The sequence below is a fragment of the Poecilia reticulata genome, chromosome 20, assembly GCF_904066995.2.
Source record: "Poecilia reticulata chromosome 20, P_reticulata-male-v2, whole genome shotgun sequence".
In the NCBI taxonomy this organism is placed as follows: Eukaryota; Metazoa; Chordata; class Actinopteri; order Cyprinodontiformes; family Poeciliidae; genus Poecilia; species Poecilia reticulata.
Genome location: NC_088849.1, coordinates 4,914,726 through 4,921,547, shown reverse-complemented (window position 1 = coordinate 4,921,547; position 6,822 = coordinate 4,914,726). Strand labels below are relative to the sequence as shown.

The following is a 6,822-nucleotide window of genomic DNA, read 5'->3' as shown; positions in this document are numbered from 1 at the left end:
GTCTGTAAGAATACAATGCATAGACCAGAAATCAGTATTTGAACAACCATTTTTATTGTTCACAAGAAACAGTATGGAACAATATAAACATTTGCATCTTCATGACTGTATGACACCTGTAAATCAAAAGCTGTGGAACAGAAAAGCTCATCTACATAAATAACATGAGGTCCATCTCTTGTACACAAAACTTGAAAAGCACTGAAATGCTAATTCGGACACACTATTTGCAGTGCAAATGTAACAAACAGCAACCTCTCATCTTTCACAACATATAACCCTCAACTCTACCCAAGGATTCACTTTGGTTGTCTCAACATCTATCTCATAAACGGCGGTCTGCAGAAAATTGTACACATTGACCAGATCATAGTTATATGAAGTGCCGAACACAAAGTGAGCTTTAAAAAGCTCATCAAAACAGGCAAGACAGCCTGGTGATTTACAAGGTATGGCATGTTTGTCAATCACAATGAAGTACTTGTGAATCACGCTCCTCTGAGTCCCTACTGCAAGCAAGTATGGTTGACGCCTTTCTGTGATGCCATCAAGGTGCCTGGATGCTGGTTCCTGTGTGGCAAAAACAGAATAAAACATGATTAGTCTTCAGGGTTTCCCCCAGAAAACTTGCTAAGCCCGATGGTCAGAGCGCCGAGGTGGTCCACTGGTGGTCCACCGTGTTTTTGTATTAAAAGATGTTAAGCAGACAATAAAAGTAAAAATATCACTGGGTGACATGGGAAAACATCGTCAGTGAACTGCTATATAAACCCACAACTAGTCTTAAAAACAACTAATCAAAAAATACAATTAAAATAAATATCAATTATGTCCACTTCGGTTAAATCCAAATTAAGTCAGCGGCTTAATGCTGAGTTTAATATTTGAGTTTCAGCTCCGTTTATTCACAAATACAAATTAGTAAGCTGCAGTTATAATTTATTGCTTTTTAGGTTTGCCAGTTAAACTACTCCCCCTGTCCTAGATTTCACTAAATCTAACACAGAAGCTGTTAGAGGTGCTGATGATTTTATTAACAAAAGAGGCCCCTAAGTCATATTCTGCTCCAGGCTTCATACAGCCTTGGACCGGCCCTGCATGATGAGGTAATCCTCTGCACTGCGCGATGCGCAACAAATGGGAGATTTAAATCAATGCTGCTAATGTGGCTTTAGTAGCTCTTTCATTTCGTGTCGGTTGAATTTTTAACAAGGGGACACAGAAACTATTTTGGTTGGTCGAGTTTCTGGGCGAGTTTTTCAGATGTCCGGTGGCCGCGCGCATTAACTCTGTCTAAGTGGGCAAAACATTTGATACGGTTTGGTGCTTAGTGTAACCGGAACAATAATACTAGTAATAATAATAAAATAATATAAAATCAGCTTGATGCGTGACTGCGAGGAGAGCGCGAAAGCTCCTCACCGGGTTAAACCTGCACGATGAGTGATTAGCACTGGATCGTTAACCACTAACGCACCGGCTAACCGGGAACACAGGGAAGACGGGGCCAAACGCTGGGCAGCGTGTTGAGATGTAAACCCCCCATAATGTTTTGTTCACAAATATACATCATTCTCACCGCTCCTCAAAGCTCCTCTGAAAGCGCGACATGTTATTCCAGAGCTAACGCGGTAGGTTTAAACTCTTACCTTAATCAATAACTCCTCATAACTAATCATAATTCATCACAGGGGGTTGATGTAAATATCCATAGCGGTCAGCCTGTGGCCAGTTCGATTGAAAGGAGGAGCGTGGGATCCGCGCTGAGGTTAACTTTAACTATCCAGCTGCTGCTGCGCGAGGCAACGCGCAGAGGCCAGCGGTGTGATTGGTCTGGCTTTAAATGCATAAACTATAAACATATATTCTGTATATGTCAGGTTTAACCCCTGACATAAGTATATAACTCTGCAAAAGAAACACGGAGACAGAGATTAGAATTCAACTCGCTGTGAGGAGAGGTGTTCGGAGATGCAACCAGTCACATGCCCCAAACAAACTCTGGCTTGCATTCCGCTCTCCCCGCTTTTTATTTGGGGAAAAGCCCTGGTTACAAATGGTTTCTAAAGGTGGGGGAGCAAACAGGCTGAAACTGGTTTACAGTATGCATTCCTCTTCCTTCTCCAGATGCCCCCAACTGGCCTTCTTCTCCTTATAAGGTAATGGTCAGCATGCATTGTTGACACCAGCAACTCTGTCTGCTGGCGTCCTGGAGCGGGGGTGGTTTTACAACCACATGAAACAAATATGTGACACAAGTTTCTACTAAATCCACACACTATTCATAAACAGAAGAGATACTTTTATAGATAACTACATTATTTAGAATGAAAACTAATAAGTAGAAAAAGATAATATAACATTTATCCAACAATAAACATATCTTTTAGGAATAAATCTGCTCTGATAGTGAAACGCTTGGAGCAACAGAAACACTTGCAATCCAGCTTAAAAAAAAAGACGATTTTAAAATTTTATTTTATTTTCCTAAAATAAATAAACAAGAAGGCTTAGCCTGGCGGACGCGCTAGTAAAGCATGGCGGGCCGCCAGGCCTATAATACACTGTTGGAAACCCTGGTCTTGGGTTTCAAAGAAGACAGGGTTCTTATAGTTAAGGCAAATTACTTTTCAGGACCTCTTTAATGTAACTTGAAATGAAATTTAAGACCAACTTCACAAGAAATACAAAAAAATAAAATAAATAAATAAATGGCAACTACTGACAGAGTGTGCTGTGGTGGCGCAGGAGTTAAGTACAAAAACACATATGGAGTCTCTAGTTTTCAATGCAGCTGTCATGGGTTCGCTTGCCAGTCTACCGATTCTCTCATTATCCACTTTTTGTCAATTTACTACCAAATAAAAGCTACTAGAGAAATTAAAACCTTTTTTCCCCCCAGAAACTACTCGCCATCAATAATCTCAAAATTCATTTTAAAAGACATTAGATGCCACTTGAATCTACAAAAACACCAACACCATTTGCAGTATATAATCTACTTTTATTTCAAAACATCAAACAGCAATGACAGCAATATACAACAAAGGTTATACATTCATGGTACTTTGCACTGAAGGTGAAGTGTGCTTTGAAAGTTCATTGGAAGCGGCCAAGGATGGTCTTGTGATCACTGATGGTGAAGTGTGTTTGGTGCTGCTCTTGGATTCACCAATATGAAGGAGGAAGACTTCCAGCCTGGAAGGAAAAACGGAAAATATAGCAGAAACATTATGGAGTTAGATTTGTTTCACAATTATTCAATCAAAAAAAAATTACACTCAACCAAAAAAAAGAGATTCAATAAAAAAAAAAAAAATCTTCTCAAACAAAAAAAAAAAGTCATAAAAACTATTTAATCATAAAAATATTTTTAAACATTTTTAAAGTTTTTTTTTTTTTGATTGAATCTCTTTTTTTTGGTTGAGTGTATTTTTTTTGATTGAATCTCTTTTTTTTGGTTGAGTGTAATTTTTTTTTGGTTGAGTGTAATTTTTTTTGGTTGAGTGTAATTTTTTTTTGGTTGAATTTATTTTCATGCTTATACAACTTTATTTGCTTTGGGGAAGCTTACATGAACATTCTGGGCGGGGATTAAGGACGAGCGGTGTAAGACGTCTCCCTATTGGTTAACGCTGTCTGAAGCGACAGACTCTGAGCTTCTTCTTCTCAGAACTTCTCCGCCATTCCGCTTGTAGCAGAAAGCAAATTGTAAGTAATCTTCACAATATTACATTGATTAACAGCTACTAAGTGTCCATGCTTTATTCAGAGAATAACATCTTATGCAGCTTATGAGGACAGTTGCTATATATTTTGTGCCTTGCTCCTGGTTTAGTATATCAGGTTACCTAATGTTAGCATCAGCTGAAGTGCTATGGGGTTGCCGCCTAACCCGTATTTGGCTGTTTAAAGGTTGCGTCCCGTATTGAACCGATACCGGAACCGGTAATCTGTTCCATATTTCTATAAATCCCATATAGACATGACTATCACAAACTAAACTAATAACAATATTGACAAAAAAAAAGAAACGCAGGAAATTTTAAGGTCAGCTAAGTTGCTGTGGCGGGAGCTAAAGGACCCCCAGTACGCTGACGTCATGGTTGCCTAGATACCGACATTACGCAGCCGTGTAGAAATAAAAAAACAAATCTAAAAATACCTATAATTTTTCTGGACTAAATTTGTGCTAAATAACATATTGCATTGAGTGTTGCATGACATAATTTACTGTTTCCCTTACAGAGTTCGAGGGGATCACGGGGTTGAAAATGTGGACATTGCAAAGTGCATGTTTACAGTTCGAGGTACTGGACGTGGCAGTTTCATTGCTGGGAAAAGTGTTCATAATCAACGGTAATGTACCAAAAAGTGTCTGTCTTTTTCTGCTATTTACAACAATGAAAAGCTTGTATCTGTTAATTTTCTTTTATAAAAAATATCTGCTACAATAAATTTATTTGGCAAAATTTCAATACTGACAAGTTGCTGTTATGCAAAAATGCACAGCGAAACAAGTAATCAAACAGGTTGTGAAGATTGTTCATGGTTTTGTGGACTTTACTAAACTCCTTTGTGGAAGAAAATGTAGCAACAAGAGAAACGCATACTTGACATATTGGAGTAATTTCCTTTTATTATTGACTGAATAATTTGTGTGGAGTGACTTGTGTTTTTTTTTTTTTTTACTACCATTGAAAACCAAAACCAAATTTATATATTGTTTGGAGTGTAACTTCAAAGTATTACAACATGCGCCACAGTTTGGAGGAAGAGGGTCTCATTGACCTGTCCAACGCTGTCCATCTGTTCTGTTTGGGGTACATCTTTATACCACGACTAAGAAAAGATCTTCAGATTTTTGAGGACAGCTGGAATGCTCATCCGTTGAGAACTGAAAGAAACTTGTCACCAAACCAACTATGGACAATTGGAATGCTGCAGGAACAAGTGCCAGAGCCCGATCTCACAGAGGTGTGTTTTCCATGTTTTACTTGGCTGTAATTGTAACATTCAGATTTCATAACACAAACATGGCATCACTACATGCATGGATACATCTGTTTTTATTTTATTAGATGGATGGATGGATTTATGTAAATGATCTGTCCTTGACTTTTGTCTAAGCAGATCCTGCAAGGTGCGGAAGGGCTGTCCCAAGATCAACAAAGTACAGAACACGGAATTAATATTCCAGAAATCCAGTGCCCGCTGTCCACTGAGAGACTGAATGCACTGCAGGAGTGCTTGGAGCACTCTGAGCTCCAAGCAAGATGCCAGAGAGCACCAAGCTATTTTTTTTCTATATTAGATAATTTAATTTCTAATTACAGCAGCAATGGAACAAAAATAAGGAGAAGCAATTGTTGTCATTAACACAATTTTATTTCTTTCAAAATGTCACAATTTTATAAGAGGGACATTATCAAAGTTTTGTGTGAGTTACCATAACTATGTAGTACATGTTCAAATCAAATCACTTATTTACAGACCATGTTATTTTAGTGCAACATTTACAACTTCAGGTTTGCTACAGAGTAAATTCAAAGTTTCCTTGTTCTGAAGAACATTACAGTTGCATTAATCCATTCAAGCGTTAGGATGTCATGTTTCTTCCTACTTCATAAATGCTACATAAGGACAATAAAGAAATCCCCAATTTTATCAACACTATCCCAGACAATTACATTAGAAAAGGTAACGGTGTCTTACACAATGAACAAGTCTGATTAGTGTTGTAGTAAAATACATAAAACCGCATAACATTAGACAGAACAAAAAAATAAATTCTGCAAAGGTACCATTAAAGCAACAACTGCGTGCTCAAATGGCACTGTGGTTCTGTGTAATCTGAAGAAAGATTAACATTTTCTTAACTCATGCAACATTGGTGATTGAACAATATAAAATGCATTTTTTAAAACTAGGTCTGAACTATTGGTCCAACAATAACCACTTTTATATACATCCTGAACTACAGTCTCTCAAAGGTGAATCCACATGTGACAGCAGTGCTGAGGTTACTCTTGAAGGACTCATAATCACTTAGATGGGCCATTGGAAATGTCACTGTGCTGGTACAAGCACTTACTACAGGATAGCACACAGTGTGGCCTGGTGTATGCTCTAGGCAATGGTGATCACAAATCACAGTGACTTTAAATGCATTTCTTTCTGATACAAGCAGATGTTTATGTGGCTGCCCAGTCATCCACTGCATCACCATTGGAACAGTCAGAGTCGGCACTTCTTCATTGTCAGTTTGTTCTGCATCTATAAAAATATTAATAAAAGTGTTAATTTGTCATTCAAATAATAATTTTTTTTACAAATTAATCCCAATCTGCCAGTAACATTACAGTAATGTAATTTTATTTTAATCATTTACTTCTTTGTGAATTACATACATATTAAACATGTATTATATTATGTTAAGGATTATATTTAAGTGACTATGCATTTTTTGTGTATTCCACAAGTTTAAATTTTTTGTGAAACATTTTCTGTTACCTGAGCACATACAGAAACACTGACCTTAAAATTTCCTGTGTTTCTTTTTTTTGTCAATATTGTTATTAGTTTAGTTTGTGATAGTCATGTCTATATGGGATTTATAGAAATATGGAACAGATTACCGGTTCCGGTACCGGTTCAATACGGGACGCAACCTTTAAACAGCCAAATACGGGTTAGGCGGCAACCCCATAGCACTTCAGCTGATGCTAACATTAGCTAACCTGATATACTAAACCCGGAGCAAGGCACAAAATATATAGCAACTGTCCTCATAAGCTGCATAAGATGTTATTCTCTGAATAA

The 6,822-nt window shown here is 37.5% G+C and overlaps 1 long non-coding RNA gene across 1 annotated transcript; it reads left to right on the top strand.

The window, feature by feature from the left end:
• Nucleotides 1-607: 607 nt before the first annotated feature.
• Nucleotides 608-5,667, top strand: LOC145549455 (uncharacterized). Its single transcript, XR_014085442.1, has 2 exons — nucleotides 608-4,977; nucleotides 5,134-5,667. It is a non-coding gene; the product is annotated as an uncharacterized LOC145549455 (long non-coding RNA).
• Nucleotides 5,668-6,822: the final 1,155 nt, after the last annotated feature.